Below are 24,400 nucleotides of genomic sequence, written 5' to 3'. Positions count from 1 at the left end.
AGTCTGTGCATTGTTCATTCTCACTCTCACACTTTCTTATCTTTTTAACAACCACCTTTCATTTTGTTGTTTAAATTTACCTGAATTCAGCAGCTCTCTGAAGAGGTAACTGTGTTTGCTAGGAGCCTAGACACAAACTGGCAGACCAGAGTACTTATAAATTAGGCCCCACCTGGGAAAACTAATTGCATTAATTAAAGCATAGGGCAAAGTTTCTGGCCAGGTGTTTCTACCTGGCTAGAAACTACTTTAATAAAAGTCACCTTCACATGCATCCTGTAAGTGTAGACCTATTTATCTGACTGGTCTCAGTTTTCTGTCAACAGAGAGATTTTTACACTAAACCACAAACTTTATTAGGCTGAAGAATGATGCCAGTGCATTAGATATATCTGTGCTTCCCTAAATTTTGTGATGTGACATGTGGGAAGTGATTAACTGTTTCTAAGTCTTAGTCTAACTAGAGGAATGGAAAAATTGAAAGAACCGTTAACCAAGAAAGGTTCCCCAAAACACAGAGGTGATGGGGCAGGGGCGGGAGGAAGGTGTGTGCTGCATTGATATGCAAAGTGTTGGGCAGAAAGGAGATTAATAGTGGAGTTTCTCAAGGCTCAGTCTTGTGAACCAATCCGATGCAAAATTTTCATTGGTAATGCAAGCATGAAAAGCAGGAGAATGGCAATGAAATGCCTTGATGATTCAAACCTGCCAATACCCAGGAAGGCTGAATATCACCCCCAGAAAAAGAGGATGATATTGCCTGAGAAGTGCTGGATCAATTTTAAAAGCACAAAGTGCAGTGTTGAAGCAGTACTACTACAATAAGAACAGGTGTCCTAAGTTATGAGAGGAGACTGAGAAAGCTCGACATCCTCTGCCTCGTAGTCTGAAAGGTAAAAGAATATTGTTGCTTTCTGTACATACATCAGGAGCAAAGCTGTCGTGATGGAAATCTCACTGTGTGAAAGACAACACCAGCAGATGAATGAACACTTATATACCAGCCGTGGGTACATTTAGGCTGAAAATTAGATGCTTTCCAAATACCAGAGCATTGAGTTTCTGTGCTAGCCTTCCTATTACAGATAGTAGGAGCAGAAAACATTGTTAGCTTTAAGCTGGAGCTTGTTCATTTGCTTTGTGGAGGGATAAGGTGTCATTGCCTACAACAGAAGATGACTAACAGAGAGAGCCATGACCCTAATTTTATAATATTCTGCATGAAATATTTGTTCTCTTTCAGATGACTATAAAGGACTTTTCAACTGTAACAAAATTTAATGAGCATCTACACCAGCTAATTTAAGGATGTGTGAGTGTGGATGTGTGCTGAAAGAAACATATAAATGCTAACTTTGGGTAAGGTTTACCAAATGAGGGTAAAAAATACGGTTAGTCTAATCACTGTGATATCAGGGACTGTCATAAACATTCCCAATCTCGGAAATCCCAAGGTGTGTTGCATTGTGGTATGAGTGTAAAGATCTTTTACCACAGTACGTGTGCATATCTTGGGAAGAAGAGAGAAAGGAAGGAGAGAGGATGGGGAGTTGCCATTCTCCTTTTTAATCCTCACTCTGAGGAAGATGATCGGGACTACAGGACACCAAGGCAAATTAGAGTAACTTTCTAGATTAGTCACTAGCCACAAGCTAGAGTACACACAATTAGTAGCAGTCTTCACATTTCCATCTTAACCAAGGTAAGCATGCTTGAGGTAGTCCTTAAAATCTTGAGAAAATTATAAATAAGTACATATTAGAGAAAAAGGGCATTAAAAAGACCTTCAATAAGGTGAGTGTGAGAACATGACAGAACATAGACTACAGCTGTGCCACATTTGGTTTTGCATCAAACCACACCCACCATTTAGCATCAGTTTGCTAAAATGTTACAAATTTTGAAGAACTGGCCTTAAAAGCAAACTGGCTTTTGCATAGCTTTTACTTTTGTTACGCATGTTTACAACTTGTTTATAGTAAGCATGCATTTTCAGTACATACCTACATACATGCTGCACTTTCAGAACATCTCCTGCCACTTACTCTTCTAGAAAACAAAGCACTTTTTTACTGCAGGAATGCCTAATAGGTCTCTAGGAAGGCTCCCTAAACTACTTCTTCCAATAAAGAAACACGTAAATGTCACATTTTAGCTACTGGCAGTTCCTATGCCAGCTTTGGGATGTTGTATCTGTAGAACTCTATTATAACCGTCCCCTCCACTTCAGCTCACTTCTTTGCTAGGGCACAAGATAAGAGTATTATCCTTTCAAAAATTACTGCCCAGCTTTAAATTTCAGGGCTGTCATATGCAATATCTTGAATGCAGGGATTAGTAATGGTTGCCAGTGAGTTTCAGAGACAATACCATACAATTTTTACCAATAAAGATTTAACACAGTGTTTAGAATCTTTCTTAAACTTATTTTCAAATAAAGGTAATAAATATACTGGGTTTTTCTCACATATCAGAGGCAAAATGAGGAGACTGCGTTTTTCTAAATTGGGTTCCAACACAACATTAAAACGTTACTTTGCTTTAATGCACAGCAGTAAATGTCTTTGCTTCAAATCTTTTTTTTTTTTTTTTTCCAAGATGATTTATCGTTCTTTCTAGTGTGGTCCTAAAAGATACTGAATTCTCCAGCGTTTGACAAGAACAATCTCTTCTCCAGGCTTTTCTGCTCTGGAAAGTTGGCACACAGTCAGCTAGAGTAGGGCTTTACAGAGCACTGACTGCTCTTCCGAAATGTCTGCATGGACGTAAGGCAAAGTAAAACCACACAGAGCTACTTTAGAATAGCTGGTGAATTTTAAATTTGCACCACAGCTGACTGCACTAACTTACCCAAGAAATGATGCATTAGTTCTTCCCACAAAGGGAAAACGCTCCCATAGCGTGCAGAATAAGGCTTGCAGCTAGCAACAGTCCAGTATGGGGGTTGGAACCTGGCTGGAACTAACTTCTGGCAAGAGGGCAAAGGTAGGCTGTGTTCACATCCAGCTCTTGCATTAGGAAGAGCCCACAGCGCTGCCTTTCACTTTCAGACTTTAACCTCTGCTCATCTCAGGCAGTCAGACTGCTTGGGCAGCCTGATTCATTCTGGAGGTTTTCTATGCAGCTTTGGAAACCACTGCTGAGCACAGGGAATTGCCACGACTGATTTTTCCCCTGGGTTGTTTTTCATCTTTACTATGCTGTTCTTCTGAATCTCCCTATTTTATACAGAATTCACATCTTTCTTATTTTTTTCCCTTTCTTTGCAGCCTAAAAATTAAATGGTGCGACATACAGCACAGATTACAAGGAGGGCTGCACCCCCTTCTATACTTTTTCTTTACAGAGCAAACACAGTCCTCAAAGTAGGGTTCTTCCACTCTGTGATACAAATGCAACTTCAGGCATTAAGCAGATGGCACTACACGCTCAGTGTTTACATGACAGCTGCATCTCCTGAGATAAAGGCAGCTTCTTCCCTTCCCTACTCACTAGCCCCTTTTTCTTCCTTGTACAGGAAGCATCTGGATCTGACTGCTCGATGAGCTTCAGTTATCTTTTTGGCTCTAACAATTAGCTCTTTTCTACTAGGCATCTTAAATTTGCCAAGACCCCTAGAAGGGGAAAGGATTTTAAATTTAATGTCTTTAGGTTGCCCCAGCCCAATGTTCAAAAGTTTTAAGTTTAGAAATAAAAGTTTTGCTTCCCATCACAAAAGAGAATTTAGACTTTTTAATCAGTTGCTAGAGCTGGCAATAATAGAAATAGTCAGTTATGGACGTGAGCTGTTTACAGGGGTTACATGAAATGTTTATCAGCCTGTCATGATTAGGAGGACAGGTTGAAACGTAGATTTCTAGGATTTTCAGGCATGCATAAAAATGCCATCTCTTCAAATACACCCTCTCAAATGCTTCTCTAAGAACTTTTCTCTTTTTCATATAAAAATACACTTTGAATGACAAGGGATTCAAAAGAACATCACTTAAGCAGATACCAAAAAATTCCTCAAAAGATTTCTAGTTTTCAACATTCCTATGCTTTTGTATGTATTCCACTATTTCAGTGTCTCTGGGTGATATTAGATTATTACTCCAAAAGTATATGAGAAAAGCACCTCAAATAATTTGTAGTTGACAATGAAATATAATTTTAGTTAAATATATCATGGCAACCTGGTAATTGAATCTTTTAAAATATCATTCTTCTACATGTCAGTAAGAAGAACTGATGAGAAAAACACAAAAGACTGATTGATATGTGCAGTTCAAATTCTTGAAACATGGATGAATTTCAGTGAAAACTACTGCAACAGCAGATACTCACCTTCACGTACCCTCAGACCAGAGGTCTGAAGGGGTTAGCAAAGGTACGTGAGATAGCTACAGGCTGTGTTACTGGTCAGTGTTCAAGAGAATGATTACACACTAAACCATTTAAAATTTTTGTTAATACTGACCAATAATTGTAACTCCAACCTAATTGCTCTTGGCACATAATAAAGAATGTAAAATACTATAATAATGTGCTGTTTTCAGATGTGCCAATATACAGCTCAATTTTGAATTTGCTGAAGCTGGTACAGTTGGCACAACTGTTTCTCAGGCAAAGGGCAGTTTGAAGGGAGAAAGAAATCACTTTGCTAGTCTTATGTCTAGGGTGACTTCTATCTTAGTTTGCTGACAGAATCAGAGACAGTCTACCTTAAGCAAATATAACAACATGATCACAGTTTGCCAAATCAAAAGACTTTGATTTCCTAGCTGATGAAGCTTCCCATCCTGACAAATAATGGACAGGTAATTAAAACAGAAGATATCCCAGCACTGGTCACTAGAGCAGTCCTAAACAACACGACCGTGAAAGACATCCTGCTCTCAGATACACAATTCAGCAGGACGCTTCAGCCAATGTTTAGCTCTAAGCACAGCTTTACATCCATCCCTATGCAGCAAAGCCTTTAAGCATCTCTCTGTGTTTTAATATGTTCCTGAATCAGAGCCATAGCCAACTATCAGAAAGCATCTGTTCTTTGATGCTGCCTCAACCCTGTCTAGCTCCCAAATTTTCTGTTTAACATAGAAAATTTAAGTCTATGCCAAGACTTGTTTTCTGGAGTTATTTGTAACCAGGCTGCAGATGGCTAATGCTGCAATTCATAATTCATACAAGCAATGTTCCACCCATTGCATTTCTTAAACTATATGCTCTTTAGATCAGAAATATATGATTGTTACCTAGGCCAAGAGAGCTTTGATCCTCATTGGGGCTGGAGAAGACTTCTGTAGACCTAAAAGTAAATAGTAATAGGTAAAAAGACATTTGTACTACTAGCACACTATTATGATATGTGTGTTGACAACCTATTCATCAAGAAATCGTAAGAACGCTTTGAAACTCAATGAGTTTGGGGGTTTCAGTTACATAAATAGTGTCAACTAAATGAAATTGTTTGTTTTACATTTAAATGTAAAAAGAAGTCAAAGGCGATGAAAAGAATTCTGAGACACAAATTTCTGAGACTGTAATGATGGATTAAAGATACAGGGTCAGACTGCCAGATGATATAAATTGTTGTTGTTGAAGTCAATGGATCTACCACAATTTCCTCTGTGGAGAATTTGTCCCAGATATTATCATTCCTGATTACAAGATCAAAAGAAGTAGAAGAACTATTAGGTTTAGTTTTAAATTGAAGCAGCAAATGTTATGATATTCTCGGTATGGATCAAGTAGCTGTCCTCTATATAGACCTTCTTATATCTTAAAAATTTTATGCATTATATGTAGATAAGTATTGCCGGAAGCACTTTTTATTACCAGATACTACTGTAACGAAAGATAGGGACAGAATTTGGAGGAGACATTCATCATATTTCTTTCTTGAATTAGTTAATAAAAATTCTTTTAATGTAGCACTGAATACCAAGAGAGCTAAGCTTTTACATTAGCAGTATTGGTACTTTATATCAGGACTTGTTTAAGAAAAGGTATTATTTCTCTTCATAATTATTTCTTATTAATATTGCTAATATCATTGTACAGTATTTTAAGAGAACTCTCCTTGATCAATTTTAAAAGTAGGGCTGAAACTGCAGGCTAAAGTTGTTCTTTATAGCTAGCTCTCATTTGAAGTGGAAATGAGGGATTTTCAGTGACCTCATTCTCTTTGTTCTTGTGGTGGTGGATAGTCACTTCTGGGGAGTGTGTGAAATACAGTCATTGCTTTTGGCCCAATACTGCTATCTTTACATTGATAGTATTCATTTGCACAATTAATTACACTGAAGTGCTGGGATTTCTAGCAGAAATAAGGTGACAATGAAAGGCTAGGAGAATTAAGCCTTGCTGAGCTTTCAAGTAGCAAGAAGTCTAAGTCCCTGAGCTTACTCGAGAAAGCCTTTCAAACACGCTTAAGCCCCATCAAAGTCAGTTGCTAGACATAGTCCTTTTCTTGCGGAAGCTGTAACATTTTGAAGTTTAAGCCAAAATCTTAACTGTAAGATTTTGGAACCATGTGAGTAGGAAATACACAGCTGAAGCAGCCCCATATCTAAAGCAGCAAAACAAAAGCTTTGTCCTGTGTATGTCTTGCCCTGAAATTGGTAAGATATGTTAGGAAATTAAAGAAATGCAGGTAACTAGACTTTTAAGACTTCCTGTAGGTCAGAAGCTGAAGAAGCTCTGTAAGACATGTCCTTTTAGAATTTTTTTTTAAAGAACCTAATTGGACAGAAGTTAAAAATGAAAATAAGCATGCTGGTCTTTGCACATAGCTGAAACTGTTGAACTTTTTAGAGTTATCAAACTCAGTGCCTTAAGAAACAAGCCAGAGCAACAACACTCATGTTTCTGTACTTTCCTATTAATTATTCCTTCATTACTAATAGTTAATTTGTGCAATAAGTTAGCTTTAGCCACATCTCCTTGTAGCTCGAATAATTGCCTATTCCTATCTCTTTATATTCTTTTAAGAGAGTATGTAGCTGCCATAAACAAGACTGATGATATGAGTGGTCCAGATTATACACATTATCCTTTACTGTATATGATCCATGGAGTTCCGCAGATAAAACCGGAGCTGACCTACTTACATTAACAAAAAAAAATTGCTCAGGAAAATATCCTATTCAAATCAGTAGGAGCATTGCCCAAATAATGGCTTTTATTTCAAATTTAAACTTAATTTTTTCCACTGCTCTTACATCTATTTCCAGCACCAGAGGTATTTCCAGTCTTCCATGTAATCCTTACTTTCTAGTTTGTAGTAGTATAGCAGTAGCTGAATGTGTTAGCCACCGAGTCCAAGTCAGTCAATTGTTCTCAAAACAGTCTAACTAATTAAAATTTCTTACTATCACATTGCTCATTATCTAATCCAAATGAGAACCGGGAGGAACATTAATGTATCAATCACAAACAATGCAGTTGCCACACATTACTTCTAACACATTTTTAAGCCGTCACTGTATGTCAGTGAGCTTATCAAGTTTATCTTGTTAAGAAATGTTGATTATTAGTTGTGATCAATGATGCAAAATTAAAAGTGTCATTGTAAAAGCCTATCACTTCTGTGTATTACAGAATTATACATATTACCATATTACTAATAATTCCTCATTAATGCATCAGTTCTTTATTTCAGAAATAAGGGAGAAGGCAGGCCCTTATTTTCAACGTGTTAATGACTACATTTAAGTAGAAAAGGAAGCTTTAAATAGATGATTATTTATTTTACTTTTTCACAGGAAACAAAAACTACATTAAGATATTAATGTTGAAAAACCTCAACTCAAAATTGGGAAATATCATTAAAAAAGCTGTCTATTTAATCTTAACTCAAGGTTCTCTTCTATAAGCATTGTAATAAAGTCTTTAACTATATGCTCCTAATCAGCATTTTTATGTTCAGACAAGAACAAGAAGACAAGAACAAGATGGCCAATGCCCAGAAAATAGTTATAGATGTCAACTTTGTCATGTTATCTTCAAGACCTTCATCTTACTTTATCAGATACTGGAAGATATAAACTTAATAAATGTAGGACTCAAGAGAGCTAAAAGGCTGAACTAGTTAAAATTATTGAGTAGAATATTACTTTGCACAAAAATTGTTTATCTGACAAAAAATGTTTCTTGTAAGGTCATTAACTTTATGGAAGACTGGGATAATAAATTCAGAGAGAACTTTTTCCTTCTCATGTAGTTGAAATCTTTTGTTCTGAGCTGCTCAGCAATTCATCATGCAAGTTTATAATTTCAGTTTTATACCAAGACTGGAACAGCAATCTGTTTTTCAATGGGCTTTATTCCTACAGTTAAGGCAATGTAATGCCAACTTTAGAAAATGTATTTTATATCATCATCTGTCACAAGATTACCTTATGATTCAAAGCAAGTCACTTAAACCAGACTTTTGAGAGGAAAGATGTTCCTCATTTTCTGAGTGCTTATCTTGTCACAGCAAAATTTTCATTTGCAAAAATGCAGCATAGTCACAGCTTCAGCTGAGACTAATAAAAGCTGGGCTGTGGAAAAAATAAAGCAATAGCCTATGAAAATCTGTATGTAGATAATTCAAATTGGGCAAAGGCAATCTTAAATCTGGCTTTTTCTAAAGTTTGAGTTTTCTAAATGCAGTTATACTTAACAAATCGGCTTTATTTAAAAACAAATAAAATAGAAAATGCAAATATCCTCATTTTGAACCATTGGAAATCAACATCAAAAAATGGTTGGAACGCCAGCAATCAAGGGACAATTACATTCAAATTACTATTCATGTCTGAATGGTTTATGGCTAATTCCTAGCAGGAAAATCTCTCTCTGGTGATTTGACTGAGGTTTAAAGGGAGTACATATGCTAGTGTTTGAATCTTTCCACCCATGGAAATCTTTCCATTTTATGTACCAAGCTCTTCTTTTCTGCTGTGACAGTCCATCCAATATCAGTCCCATCCCGTATCAAAAGTAAGATTACCAGATTGAACTAGTTACCCTCCTGTTGCGCTTCTTGCTTCCAGGATAAACTAGATACGCAATAATTCTGAGGGACATGGAAACACTAAAGCTGAAAAAGTGTATAAGATACTGGTAAGTTAAGCTTGAAACCTGTATTTAGTCATCCAGGTAAGAGAACCACATAGGGGCATTTCTTTCCAAGCTGTGGCCATCCAGAAGTGATAATTGTTTGCCTCTGTTATTCCTCTGACCCATTCTAGATACACATTTTAAGATGGGATAAATTGTGCAGTAAAGGTTCTGCTCCCCTTTCACTGCCTGCAGAGGAAATCTAGATTAAATTAGTTGCCTAAATTGTGAACAGCAAAGTAACGTGATATGAACATCAGCCAGTTCTCATTAGCGTCTGTCTAGGAGTGGAGTGATAAAGGAGGAATTTCTTCCTATACAGAATAAGTAACATGTGATGTCCCATATTCTTTTGGCATAGGAACTTGTTGAAACTATTCAACAATCAATTTGCATTTCTTCCTGTGAATAGTACTTTCAGGACATTCAGGCATTTTATCCCAGTGCAAATCTTGAGAGTGCTCCTTTGTCTCTGATTTTCCTCAGGATTGGGGAATTTCTCCATTTTCCCCATTCTGCTACAGCCCTAGTAGTTGACCCACTTGTTATTGCAATGAGAGAGGAGGAGATAGAAACCACGTCTCTGGTGCCCGCTCACGATTTAAGAGAGATGAAGGAAGAGGAGTATCTCTCTCTGTAACCTGTTCGTTTAAGAAACTAGTAACAATTTGATCATCTTTACTAAGTTACAGGACTTCTAACCAGTGTTTCCAACTATTTTGCTGTGCAGGTTTGCTCCTTCAACATTGAAGTGAGCTGAAACAGTGACTCACAGCCTGCTTACATCCTACCTGAAAGTACCACTTTTCAATAATCTTGTCAGCCAAGATTTAAAGGAAAAAAAAAAAGAAAAAGAGGTATCATTAATAACATGATTGCTTTCTAACTTTGTTCTTACCTGTTGTCGATTACTTTGTGACCTTAGTACACTTCTTTTTTTCAGCAACAAAGACGTAAAATTATTGTGGATAAGATTTGATATTTTAAAAATTCTTTTGCAGCTCTATAGTTTACCCAGTAGCTGTAGGTGCTTCTTGCATGGAAGCACCATCCATGGTCCAGCTCATGTCCTGTTGTCCCACAAGTTCCAGCTCTCTGCTCTGAGCACTTCTGGTACTCCTTTTCTGCACGGGGAATGGAGAGTACACGATCAAGTGTCTCCCATTGAAAGCCCTGAGAAAAAAAGAAACAACCTAGTGTGGACTTGATGCCCACAGAACAATAAACACAAGGTTTTCTTGAAATAGCCTTGAATATCTGTAGTTGGCATGCTCTTTCAAAAGCGGTCTACGGCATTTTAAACTCCTTCCTGTTGGCTAAGCCCTATGATGTGTTTTGCTTCATTTTCCTCCCCTCTCTGATACGTGAGGTTTTATGAGAAAAAAACAGAGATAAAAAAGTAGTTCTTTTAAGAGTGTCTTATACAGTAACAGTAATCAACTATTATATGAGACTGTAGGTTTCCCTTCTCCTTTATGTCTAAAGATTTCTCATTGTAATTAACTGATAAGAGCAATAATTAAACAAACAAACAAACAAACTCTTCTACAAAAGTAACATTCCTAATGAATTGTGTCTGTAAAGTTCTTTCTTATTGTTCACCTTGTGCCTGAGTGGCCAGCACCAAGCAATTAAAAGCAACAGCCGTACGAATTATACTGCATGTTACAGAAAAAAACTGGTTGGCAACCTGAGCCTGAATTTCCAGTGCTCTTTGATGCCTGCCATGAAAATCATTTATGCAAATAAGTAGCACACAAGCAGTAAACATGATAAGCAGGAACTCATCCTTCTGCTTTTATTCACATAAAACGCCGTTTCTCTACTTCACCTGTCTGTCAGCATTTGGTTTTGCTATCACAATCCCCGATTCAAAAACTGCGCGATAAAGCGCCCGTTTCCTGCAAAGCCAGGCCAGTGGGACAGCTACACAGCTTCATTTCAGCTGCTGTTTCACTGAAAATGAGTGGATGAGTTAAAGGCCCTTTCTATTATATGCTTACATATAGCAGGGACACTGAAATTCAGCTATACTGTCTGATAGCTACGGAGATCCCCATAACGCAAAACCAAGAACAAGACGAAAAGAACCTTTTTGTTGCGATAAGCTTTCCTGCGCTAGTTGAGCTATCCACCTGCAAGGTTTCTTACAAAGCCTGGGCCTCTGGTTGCTTGTTTCGACTGAATGCTGCAGCTGTCAGCTTTCCGTAGAGGGGCCTGAAGGTTTGTTAAATGTGAAGCAGTTGTGCTCTACACTATTCCTGGAAGAAATGGACAAATCATAACGTGAGATGGGCGATCAATGACAAGTAAATATGATAGAGGAACTGTTTCAACATTACATATACATGTACGTGTGTATATATATATATATGAAAATAAATAAAAGTGTCAAGAATGAAAGCAAATCTCTCATGCTGGTATAGCCAAGTCTTTTACTCTCCTTGCCAGTTTTTTGCGGAAGTGATTCACTTCTACTGCTGGGTAAGTTCTCTGATAGTTTGGTGAGCTGACTCAGAGGCTCAGCTGTGCAGTCCAGACAATTTAAGGGAAAAAGAGTGATAGAGTTGAAAGCAGGAGAGGAAGAAAGGGGAGTAAAAGAAGGGGGGCAATAGGATTTTCCCTTTTACTGGAAGTGCTGTTAGATCAGATCAGATTTCCTGTCAGAGTAAAATTAAGAAAATGTATTACCTGAAAGGCGTGAAGAACTCACCTTAAAGCCAAATGGAAGATAACTGTGTGTTTCACTGATTCATTTGTCAGCCTCTGTCTTCAGAGGCAACAGCTGCTTTCTGAAGCTTTGCATTTCAGTGTTAAACACCCTTTTTGCTTTTGCCATAAGGTTTGCCAGCAGTTGGGAAACATCTTAGCAGTGAATTCGCCAAAGGCTTTTATTTTTCTTACACTGGTGGTGCTGAACGCTGGAACAAGGGCATTGGCCCCTGGGAATGTTCCTGCTTCTGCTCTACGAAGCTGCAGAGGCATGTCTGGAGGTCAGTAACACCATGTACTGACTAAAAACAGAGTCAGAGTTAGCACACGGGTAAATTGCTTGGTGGCCATCAGGGCAATTACAGGAAGACCTGAGACTCACATCAGCCCTTCAGAATTGTCAGTGATGGTACAAACACTGTGGATAGCCTTGCAGTTTAAGGAGAGGTGTATTGGAGCAAGATCATATAAGTGAGAGGTAAGTAAGAGAAGAAGCCAAGAAATTCGAAGGAAATGGGTCAAGGGTTGTGGATAAAATTGGGGTAAATATTAGTTGGCGTGTATGATACATGAACTGAAAAGGAAGGTAGTATTTTGAGGTTTGGTAATAATTTTCATGTGCAGTATTTCTTGACAATGAGCTGCAGATATATTTAAATTTTGCCTTTTACTGGAAAATGCATAAGGAAAGACAGAGCAATACCAGCATCCACATTTTTTTCAGAGCAAATGCTTTCTCAGCAATATGAACCATCACTTTCATGCCCTTAGAGAGGCAAATTTAATCCAGTGTTCTGAGGCTGCTTGTTTTCTAACATTGTGTTCATTGTGAAAGCAAGCGATTATTAAGAAAACTGATTAATCAATTGGTACAAGTTTATGGGAAAACTCATTTAACTTGGCACTCTGAGGATGCTGTACTGTAGCTGTATTGCAGGTTTCAGAGCTCAGGGAGAAGAGAATGAATCAGTTTGCTTGCTTGTATTCACAGTAAACCAACTTCATTAAGAATAATTAATAGCACTTCAAAAATAATAATCTTAAAGTAACAGTTTCCACCCATAGAAGTCATTAATTTTCTACTAAGTGAGGAGTATGTGTGGCAAAAAGCCTGACACGTTATTACATTCCTCCAGCATTGTGGTTTCCATCATTTCTTTGAAATCCATACCTTTCATGTACAGTTCATTAACACTGATCAAAGCATGTATCTCTCTAATAAAGTCAATTTCTCCTTGTAATCTTTTGTCGATGTTTCACTTCATGTAATATTTTGGATGTTCTTCATCCTGAAGTCTCATTTTTAATGTGTGGCTATGGTCAGAAAAGTGACAGTATAAAATGACATCTTGGTTTACTATATTTATTCTCTCTCAATGACGTCCATAGCAAGTTTCTCACTTTACAAGTGAAAACAAGATTTTTATAACTGCCAATACTGTACTTTCAACGCTTTGCCTACAAAATCGGCTGTTTATCTCACTGCAATATCTGTGCTAAAACATAGCATTTCTTAGTGCTATATAAGATTAACTTTCAAAAGTAATTTCTAAATGAGCAATCAAGATATTGCATGCACAAATCTCAGAAATGACTGAAGAGTTGTGCCTTTCACTAAGCAGCAAGGTGTATGGTGATCTGAATTTTATATAGGAATATCTGCTTTGCACATTGGAAAGACTGAAACCTGGCTGTTTAGCCCCTACATGTGGCTTTGATTCATTTCTGATTCCTGATGAAGATGGTAGTTACGTACCTCGACATCTTTTAGTATGGGATTTCAGTGGGGTTTGGGGATATGATGGGTGTCCTGAACAAACATCTCCAGTAATGGAAAGTAAAAAAAATACTTGAACTGGGTAAGATGAGGTCAAAAGTGACAGCACAATCAGCAGACAACAATCCAGAGGTTAAGTGGATGATGATAAAGAAAAACATATTAGAAAAAAAAAAAAAAAAGACAACTGAAAAACAAGCAGTCAAATGGGTATTCCTGCTCTGCCAAAAATTTCTTTGCTAAGACTAGTTTTTTACCTTTTTTTCTAGGGATTGATCTTGATTTCCTTGTTCCACAAATTTCCTGTTGATTTCAGTGGCACCTCTGGTAAGTATAGCACTGCAGCTCTGCATTAGAAAGGATAAGCATAGGCTTGATTCTTTCTCACTTCTATTATTTAAAAGTATTGAAAGTTTCATCATTAAGAAAGAGAAGAAAACCTTGCCAGGCAGAGACTGAAAGATAAAACAAATTTTGTGAGTGCAAAATTCAATAATTACTTACTAGAAGTATAAGAACAATTAATTCATCTTGAAATTGCAACATTTACTGTTATAGGTAACTACAATTAATTTCTTGGTGCTTGCTGAAGAATCTATTTTTATTTTTTCAGGAGGGCCCTTTTTGTTATGCTTTACATACATTAACAGCAGCCTTAGCAGGGAATCAACAGTTTTATGTCTACTAATAAACTTCCCAGTTCCAGATTATTATTCTGTTGTTAAACTATACACCATAACATTGAAAGGCATTACAGAGGTTTCTCTGCTACTTCTCTTTAATGTTGTTGTAAATAATGGTGTTTATGTGTCAGTTTAGGGTGAAGCTTAACTCCTCTGCTTTGTCAGTGATAAAAACAGATAAAGATTTCTTGAGAGGTTGTTTAACATCAATATTTTCACCTACTTCACCTTTAAAATTGTGCACTTGTAAAAAAGTATAAGAGAGTTACTTTGGTATGTAGCTAGGTACATTAATTCATGGAAGAGCTTGTAATATTTAAAATATAGAATGTGCAAAATATATATATTATATATAAGTATTTATATGACTGAAGAATTGTTATAAGCCTGTTGATATGGAGAAATGCGAAGATGGATACAACAGAAGGATGTATTGAATAGTCCTAATTATGTAAGGGGTGAAAATATTTCAGTCATATTCCCCTGTTTTACCATGCTAATAATCTTCTAAATGTTTATCATTAAGATTTTCCATGCATGTTTTCTCCCTGAAGAGTTGTTTTGTTAAATATTATTACTGTTTGTTGAAAAAAAAATATTGGTTTTCTTCGAGGTCAAGTGTAAAAAAAGCCTCCATCCTTTAAAAGAAAACTTTAATCCTATTTTTAAATCAGGTTTCCAAAAAAAAGGCTGAAATTGAGACTTTATAACTGGGCTGAACATAATCTTATTTGTAGAAGTTAAAGACAGGAAACAGCAGGTCAACCAGAGCAGCATAATGATTCCAGAAGCACATGTAGGTTGGGCTAGAATATTTTTAGGTTTTTTGAGACTGACCAAGTGGTATTCAACCAGCCATCATCCCAAAGCTATGGGATTCTTCCACTTCTGGTCCCTTTTTGAGAAGGGGCTCTTGAATCCTTCGTATAGAGAGCTGGATGCCTCATGTGAGGAATTTACTTCTCTCTCTCGTACCATTCCCCTTAAATTCAAGAGGATTAAGACACAGAATAGCCCCGACTTCAAAATTAGAGCTATCGTGGTATCTACATATCTGGGCACTTGATTTATGCCTCCAGAAACTGGTAGAGTTTTCCTATAGCTGTATCATGACTTTTAGTTTGTTGACAGACCAATCTATTGTAACGAATAGTGGTGACACTTCAGAGGGCTGGGCAGCTTGCTTTTTTCCATCAGCGACTCCCTGCACAGTCAAGCAAGAACAATATCGTGCTTTGCTGGAAGCTCATTTTAGGTTTCTTGCACTGGAAGAAGGTTCACACATACCGATCTTCCAGCAAAAATGGAAATGTGAAAAACAGACTGATCAGCTCTCCATGACTGAAGAGCCTGCAGTACAGTCAGAAAAAGGAAAAAACCACAGGCTGATTTCTTAAAACTCTTTTTCTATTTTCTCTGTTTCTGATGCAATGACACATACAGTTCTTGACAGCACATTAATCCAATATGCAGCAGGATACTTTGCGTTTTGTTTTTTTTCCTTCTAATTTGGTATGCAACTTGGCCTTCTATGTCCACAACGGGAGAAATTCACACCAGAAGGTGATTTTTTCAGGTGAGGCAGTGAATTCCCAATGTCAGAAGCAGTAAACTGCAAACTCAAGTCAAAGGACAGCAGAATTGCTCACTGGGTAGGACAGATGGCTGTGGGTACTGGCTGTCCCTGATCTGCAGGATGTGTTTTTTTTGAAATCACAGAACCTCTTCATAACCTGGTTCCTACTTGGTTTTAGTTTTTCGGGTCAGCTGCCACATGGTGGGATCAGAAAAACATCCCTTGAAAAGTATGGGGTAGATGCCTGGAAGCTTTTTAACATGGGAAGGTAAGACAGAGCCCAGGCTCATTAGTGCCTTTATAAGTCTATATTCGCTTCAGTAAAGCCAATGTTATTCCATATCACACAACTGCTACAACCAAACCAGTATTTAGAAGATACACTTTAGAAAATAATCAGTCTCTTGGAGATCCTGACAGTGCATGTAATGTAAAAATACCAATTTCACTGAGAACTTAGAAGGGCCCCCAGTATGTGGTAGATGATTATGCCTTCTAGATTTCCCCGGAGCAGAAGCCTGTCTCTCTTGATGTATGACACAGACTAGGACCTCTCAGTAGTTCCTACTCAACATGGAAATGACAGATGTGAGTTTTAACCTCAAGATAATAAACCCAAGAGGGAAACGTGGCTGCATGCAGAACCTCATTCGCAAATCCTGCCCTGAAAACAGAGGCATAAAGAAGACTCCCAGCCCTATCAGCAGCACCTTGACCAATAGGCCACATCATCAAGCAGAAGAAAAGAAACTCTCTGCTGGGCTTTTCTATTGTTATGGTGTATGTCCTTCCAGAGACCCAGGAGGCCCAGTCAGAGTGCTGAAGCCCAGTGTTCTTCAACGCAAAGCACATCAGATATATCCACACCTCTTTCTCACGCTGTTTGTAGGAACAGTTGGGAAAACAAGTGGATGTGAATCTCATTACTAGTCCAGCTGTCTTGTAGAGAAATAAGTGCAATTTGATACTGCGTTTTAATAATATTCAGAAATGTGCAGACGAATGCTGAAAAGTATAATAAGGGTATCAGGATTTATTTTCAGCCTTTCTGTTCAATATATTGTGTGCCATCACACATTATCTTTTATTATACACACAAGTCTCTTCAGAACACTGTTTCTATATTTCTTGCAAATGGGAGACAGCTCTTTCTAGGTTATTATTTTATTGATACAGTGCCATAAGTGCACACAGCAAATGTCCATAAAGTGTTGTTTCAATAGATCTTTTTTACTGTGGGCTTTTTCTCAGGTGGTTTCCTCAATTCACGCTTACCTAATCATGTTTCCTCTGATCACAAGCCTTTGACAATCAAGGCACTAAGTACTATGTGTTTAACTTATGCCTCTTGTTCTTGAAAAATACCTCTTTCAAGATGCCTTGAGGAAAAATAAGTGTTCATCCCCCTACTGTATTGCTGTTTATTGAGGCCTGACCCACTGAGTTCAATCAAAGTGTGTCCACAGTCTTTGTAAGAAATCCAAGGAGGACTCCTTAGGAGAAGAGAATAGTTGCTTTTGGCAGAATCCTTTGTGCTCTTTAATATTTTATGAAGCAAAAATAAGTAGGCTCATGAATAGGACGATGTACTTTGGCATTCCACGTATTACAGTCCAGTTGGAGCAAACATAAGCTACTTGTCAAGTCATTATTCAATGTGGTTTCATAACCACAATGATCTAAATATTTGACCCGTCGGGCAATAAAAGCGATCTCTTGCAGCGACAGGACAGTTCAAGCAGCATCATGACATAAGTGAAAGCAATTGCAGTTTCCAGAGCTACCTAGTACGGCTCAATAACTGAAAGCCTTCAGGCTGTGAGGAAAGACCAGAAGGCAGGTCAGAAAGCACATAATAATTTAAGTAAGAAAGCTACACAAATGAAAGTACAAACAATTCAAACTATGTGAGGAGGAATAAGTTGTTACGTAGAATTCACATTAATAACAGATCATTAGAAAATTAATTAATAAGATTCCATAATAAGAATAGGAATAAAGTTATTAAACATGCTAATTAATTGATTGTTTAAAGGGTGTTTTGGGGTCAGTGGATCTGTAGCATATTTGGTATATTTGTAGCATGAGACTGATTCTTTGTTTCCTCCAGAAAGAAAGTTTATATTCTGTCATGCTGTCAATATATTTTTGTTCATGTGCATGCCAGTCTTGTCTCAGAATGTGATATAAAGGTTAAAGTACTAAAAATAATTAAGCTTCTACAAAACTCAGGAAAATAGCCAGCCTGCAAAAGAAAAGTTTGATAATATCCCCATCTCAGGTTACAGCTTTCACCTACCTCTTACTAAACACAGGAAATCTATACAGGGCAGCGCACATATAAGTGTCCCAAATACAGAAGAATTTCAACTGGAGATCACCAGGCTTGAGCCACTAAACCCAGTCAAGAAAAAGGCACAAACCCATAGTCCTTCCTCACAGAACTACATGTTCAGTCTACTTCCCCTATGGCCTTTGCCTTTGTAATCCAGTGTTAAAGACACATCTTTCAGCATCTTAGAAAGATGAGCCGTAGATAATAGCAGAAGTTATATTTCTGAAGTACCATTTTCTGTAAGTAGCAAAGTGCAGAAAGTACTCCTTGCCCCTTTGCCCATCTGTCGTCTCTCTGGAGAGTTCCCAGTACCCTAGATGGTCTCTACCTGTAGTTCTGAAGTGCTGTGGTATGGCTCCCCTTCTGTCCTGTCTTTGAATGTTTTGACCTGTCTTTTAGCTTTTATTCTTTTCTGCCTTTCATTCAAGTTTTAAGATCTTCCTTTCATAGAGGAACAGCTAGTAGTGTCTGTTATCTTAACTTGCAGGCTTCCTTCATAATTTTTCTAGAAAACAGCAAAAAAACCCCAAATTAAGATCTTGACTTTCTAATGATAGGATCTTTGAAGGCACTCAACTTCTATTAAAACTAGTGTAACAGCACTGGCTACAGAAGGACTCATCTATAACTAACTGTTGCTATACTCCTTTTCATACTTGATTAATCTCTTCCAAAGGCATTCCTTGTGCCAGTATTTTGTACTAAAGTTTTTATGAGAGAGAGAGACTAAAGAGGCAGCATAGATCAAAGAGTGAGCTGGAAATGGAGAAATTCACTCAAAACTTGGTTGAAACATTAGATGGTGTTCATGATGCCCTATCTAAATTGATGGTGCTCTATGAGTGTAACAGAAAACTGAATTACACTTCGGTAGTAGTGAGAAACTGGAACTCACACACTGCTTTTCTCAGAAGAATGTCCCATTTTGTTTAGCTTCAACTCAATGCTTTGACCATTGCTCAAGCTTAGTGCAGTGCATGGTGAAGGCAACTGCTGTGATCCACATCTAAGTAAGGGACAATTCACACACAATTAGAGCATAAATTCATTTCCCCTATGACAAAATTCGATTTAAGCTGAAGAGAAAGAACAGCACTGGTCTTGAGATACAAAATTGCACCCCTTGTTTTCACAGATTTTATATTTTCTGGCTGTTAAAGGGGAAGACATTAGATTAGAATCACACAATACACTTTTGTTTTCTTTCTTTGAACTCAGGTGTTGTTCATATGTGTGTCTCTAACACATGGGGAAGGAGGGATCAGGGGAAGACTTAATGAGTTCTAGAGAAACTAGTGCTGCAGCCAGCAGGCTGACAGGGACTGAGACACAGCCCACAGATCTCACAATGTGGGTGTAACACCACCATAGTCCTTTCAAATTCAGCCCCAGATACCCTGTTCTGAAACTGAAAGCCAGGGATCTGTTTTCTCTACTTCTTTTCATCTCTTGGTGTTTTCTCCAGACTTGACGAAAAATAGATTGAGGTTTATTTGACACAGTGGGATACTGAGGCACTAAGACTTGTCAAGTATTTGTGGTGCCTATATTAACTCCAAGATTTCATTCTAGGAGTAACACAACAGGGCTTTTAATTAAGCTTTCCAGAAAAGGGATCCCTATTCTTTTGTCCTCAACTGCCTGAGGAAGGTACCCTCACTGTGATACCTCCATGGATCTCAGGAAGCTGTAAAAGGTGTTTGGTAAATACAAAATGTATTTGGTAAATACATTGACCAAAACTCCCTTATACCTTTGTGCGCTGCATTGTCATCTGCTCATAGTCAGCAAATACTTGCTCTGAGCTCTCCCTGGTTAGCACTGCCAGTAAACTGCCTCCTTCTGCTGAGCTTTGGCATGGAATGAACGTCAAAAGGGTACGGATGAACTACATCATTATTCAAAGAAAACATGGGAATTCCTGGCTAAGCAGAGGCTGAGATGAACAGAATCATTTTGACCTATTCCTTTTATTCTCCAGCTGTAAATCATCCATGGTTTCTGAAGAATAATCTCTCCAATCTCTCTCAGATGCTGAAAACGACTGCTGTGAATTCTCTGAGAAGCCTCATAAGTTCATAGTGTGTTTGTTGCTTTTCCCACAACTCTTTGCTTTAATGTCTAATAACTAAATAATGTCATCAGGTATATGGACATAGCTCCCACTGGCTTCGAAAGCACATAAAGAAGGGAAATTTACTTCATCTATGTAAATGAGGCCTTATCATGCTATGCAATACAGCAGACACTAAGGAAGTTATGCTAGCAAAACTCTTTATAGAAGGCAATTCTGCTTAATGCAAGAAAAAAAAATGACAGAAATTGTGAGGAAGGGAATAGGAGTGCACATTTACCCCCTTAAAAGGTTGCAGCTATAAAACCAGTGCTTAATTCAAAAGCTAGTTACTAAGTGCAGTAAGCTGAATATTAAAATAAAGTTTATTTGGCAGTAAACTGATGAACTTTGAGAGTGCAGTGAACTGTGTGCCTTGTATACACATATTAAGCAAAAAACCTTATGTTTAAACTAATATTCAAGGTACAATTCAGAGACACAAAAGCAAGAAAATGCCCAGGATAGGCCAGAATTAATGATTTTTGGGTACTAAAAATCAGGTTTTATAACATTACGTACTGTTTCTAGACTTACTCAGTACCAATAGTGCCAGCTAAGGATGTTTACCATAATCATTGTGTTTTCCAGAGAATAAAAAACCTCCACTTGCTTTTAGTTTATGAAAAGACAAAGGAGATTATGACATTTATTGTGTGTTTTCTTTCTTGTCTTCCTCTCTCCACCCCTCATGGCTTATTGCTGGATACTTAAGTATATTTCACATACTCTTCCATAGGCATCCACCTGTGATCTCTGTCAGAGAAATGCTATCAGAGTAGAGGGCTCTTTGGTTCATCCCAATTTGGCGTTTTGTACGTTTTTGAGTGTAGAAGCATTGAACGAAGGTGCTAATGCCATTTACATGCCTAGTTTTCGTTGTGGATTAAGCCTTGTTTCTGGAAAGATGTGGACATAGTGCTGAGATGTCTTAAGCAATGCTACATCTTGCTTTCCTGTCTTTCTTCCACAATAATACTCTATCTCAATTAGATGAACAATCAGGAATGTTTTCCTGTGATGGACAGGAAGTCTGCCATTTTCTCTTTAAAATGCTAAAAGACATTTATTCTTAGAGACACCTCTGTGCACAAATGTACTTAACTGGTAGTTGCAATAGAATAATTTACGTGTGTTCAGAAGTAGCGATGCATGTGGGTGAGCGTTTGTCTCAAAGGCCGTGTCATCTGATGCACAAATATCTTCAATGTAACGATTTGTCTGAAAGCATTTACAATTAATTGCTGCTTCTTGATACTTGTTGCACTTGCCTGAAAAGTTTCTAGATTAGATGTCTGTTAATTGAGCATTCAGTAGGGATTTTAATGTGGCATCAACATTACTGACATCGGACAGTAATTTAAGCACCAGTAAACTTCAGAGTAGTCAGCGACTAGTAAATATGTGTCTAATTATACAGTGGTAAGAAGCAGTTGGAAGGCAATTTTAAATTACTTTCTTATTATTCTTGATTTTTAATCTTCTGTGCCTGTTACAGAAATACTCTAACTTGATTCTCCATCTCAAGTTTAGTAGGATTAGTCCTGATGTCACTTCTAGGGCTGCCAAAAAAAATTCTTAAAGTTATCTTATTTCTGATAAGTTTTCAACAAGCTGTTACTTTTGGAGAGGGAGGAGAAGACATCTTTCTGTGTAGAGTTTTCAGTGTTCGGAGTTTATATTCATATTGGGGAAAATTAGCACGCTTCCCAAGTATAAAGCATATATCAGTTGTTACGCCCCCAATCTTTTTCATGGACTGTGTCGTCCAAGTCAATATTTCTAATAACGTACTGTTGTTAGGGGGTCCTAAAACATGCTGTAGTCCAAGGAAGAATAAGTACAGAGAGAAATATTTTAGCTGGCAAATCAGTCTCTGGAGAAAATGGCAGAAGGACATACCTGAACTACAAATCCCAAAGGAAACTGTTGTAGCAATTCCATATATAAAAATAGCCTATCAATGCTGAATAAAAAAATTTCGACCACTATAATTTACTTTCACAGAAAAGCTGTCTCTTGTGAGAGTAAATCATCTTTTATAATAAACTCTAGATGTCAGCCAGATAATGGGTTCCAAAAAAGAGGTGATTGTTTTTTGGTGCAGACACTCCCAGATTTTATCGAGTCCTGACATTTTCAAGTATGCTCTAACTCCAAATCTCATTATTTGTACTGTATCCCCATTAAAACCTTGACAGTCGTGATTTTCCTTCACATTTTCAGTTCCCCCGGTCTAAACAATCACAGGTCCTCATAAACTGAGATGACAGAATCCTAAAACCAGCTCTAATTAGAGCAATCTTGTCCTTTTACTAATTTGAAAGTCCTAACAGCAGTCTATCATCTTATGTAAATTACACCATGTATGGAAAAAACTAGGTATTAAAAGGTCCTATTATTATTATATTAAGACAGTCGCAAATTAACAGCATTTTCTACCAGATAATAGCAAAAAAGTTCCAGCATAAACTTGAAAAATACATATAAACAAGTACCCACCTTTTCATATCATACTCACTTTAACAGTCATGCACTATGAAATGCAAAACTGCTAATAAAACGAAAACTAAATTTATCAAAACATTGTTTAATTTAAGATAGCTCTATATCCAAGATGCACAAAGGAAAATCTCTTTTATCCCTTGCTTTGATGAGTCTGGCCTGTGATCTTGTGAGCTTCTAAAGATGATCAAATTGAGCAGAGAACCCCGTGAATCCTAACACAGTACTCTGAGTGATGTCCTTAATGAACACAGTATGAGGTATTTAGGCCATCTTGAGGACGACTGCTTCCATCTCGCTACTCAGAGCTTCAAACAACTATTTAGTCAAGACACTCTGTGGGTCAGCCATTGAACGACTCATCTAGTAACATCCCCTTCTATGAAGCACATTAAATATGCATATTTTGCCATGTCTGGGAGTATTTCTGTCACTAGAAAGGGTTTGGTTTGGTTTATTTGGTTTTAAATTTTTTTATTTTACCGTTTGACTATTTCTTCTTTATTTTACTTGTTATTACTATTATTATGATAGTTTTATGGAGGAGAACCGAAGGGAAGGAATGAAGCAGCAAAGCAAAAATTACATGCCATGTGAAAAACATATTTATAGTACCTCAGTTCATATTTCTATCACCAGCTGTAAAATTATTAGTTTCACCTGAGCATTAATTTTTAACAGAATAAAACGGGTACCCAGTGTAAGACACGCAAGCCGAGAGGCCCTAGGCAACGCGCGCGCCTGCTAGGACGTGATCTCGCCTGGCGCAGAACGCTGCCATTGCAAACAAGAACTGCTCGGCTCTTTCCGCAAGGAAGCTCCTCCGAAGCCGCGCGTGCTGCTCGCCGGAAGTATTCGCCCGGCAGCGTGAGCTTGCAGCTGGGGCAGGGGCTCGGCAGGGGCACACACCGTGGGTTACGTCTCATTACCGAGCAGCCTGTGAAAGGGCTTTGACGTTCGTTTGATGCAGCAGCCTCACTTCTGTAATTACGTCTTTCCCAAGGCGATGGTGCTGGTGGGCAAGTGACCATCCAGCTGCTGAGACTGGGAGTGTTTCCTCGTGCGGGGCGCTTCATAGGATCCCTGAATTCAAGCAAGTGAATGTAACTTGGAGTCAACTTACCCATGCTGTTGAATTGTGCCGTTGGAATGCCTGGGTCTTCCTTGACATTTGCACCAGGTCTGCAGGGACCTTGCCAGAAGGACTCAGTAGGCAGCTTCCAGTGGAATGCATGTTCAGTCCTGCGTGTTGGTTTTATATAAACAAAGCCCTTGCTAAGGCCAGGGAGAGCTCAATGGGATTTTCAGCGACTGGGAGTACGGTTAACTAGCAGGACAACCAGTAGGACTCTGCAGTTAAGAAATCCTCCATCACTTTTTCTTTAAGAAGTCCTCACAGGCCTGTTAGCTGAGGATGGTTTGTGGTACAAGCTGCAAACAGGATGAACTTAACTTCAGCACACAGAGTTATGCACCACTTTTGAGGAGATATGGCCTGTTTAAAATCTTTCTCTCCTGTAATTTGTGCTGTCCATAGGCATATAACTACAAATAACTTCAATGGTAGTTTCATACTACCATCAGATGTGAAGCAACAGCATCTTCCACC

This window comes from Tauraco erythrolophus, chromosome 5 (assembly GCF_009769465.1).
Source record: "Tauraco erythrolophus isolate bTauEry1 chromosome 5, bTauEry1.pri, whole genome shotgun sequence".
In the NCBI taxonomy this organism is placed as follows: domain Eukaryota; kingdom Metazoa; phylum Chordata; class Aves; order Musophagiformes; family Musophagidae; genus Tauraco; species Tauraco erythrolophus.
Note: the sequence above shows the minus strand (reverse complement) of the source record.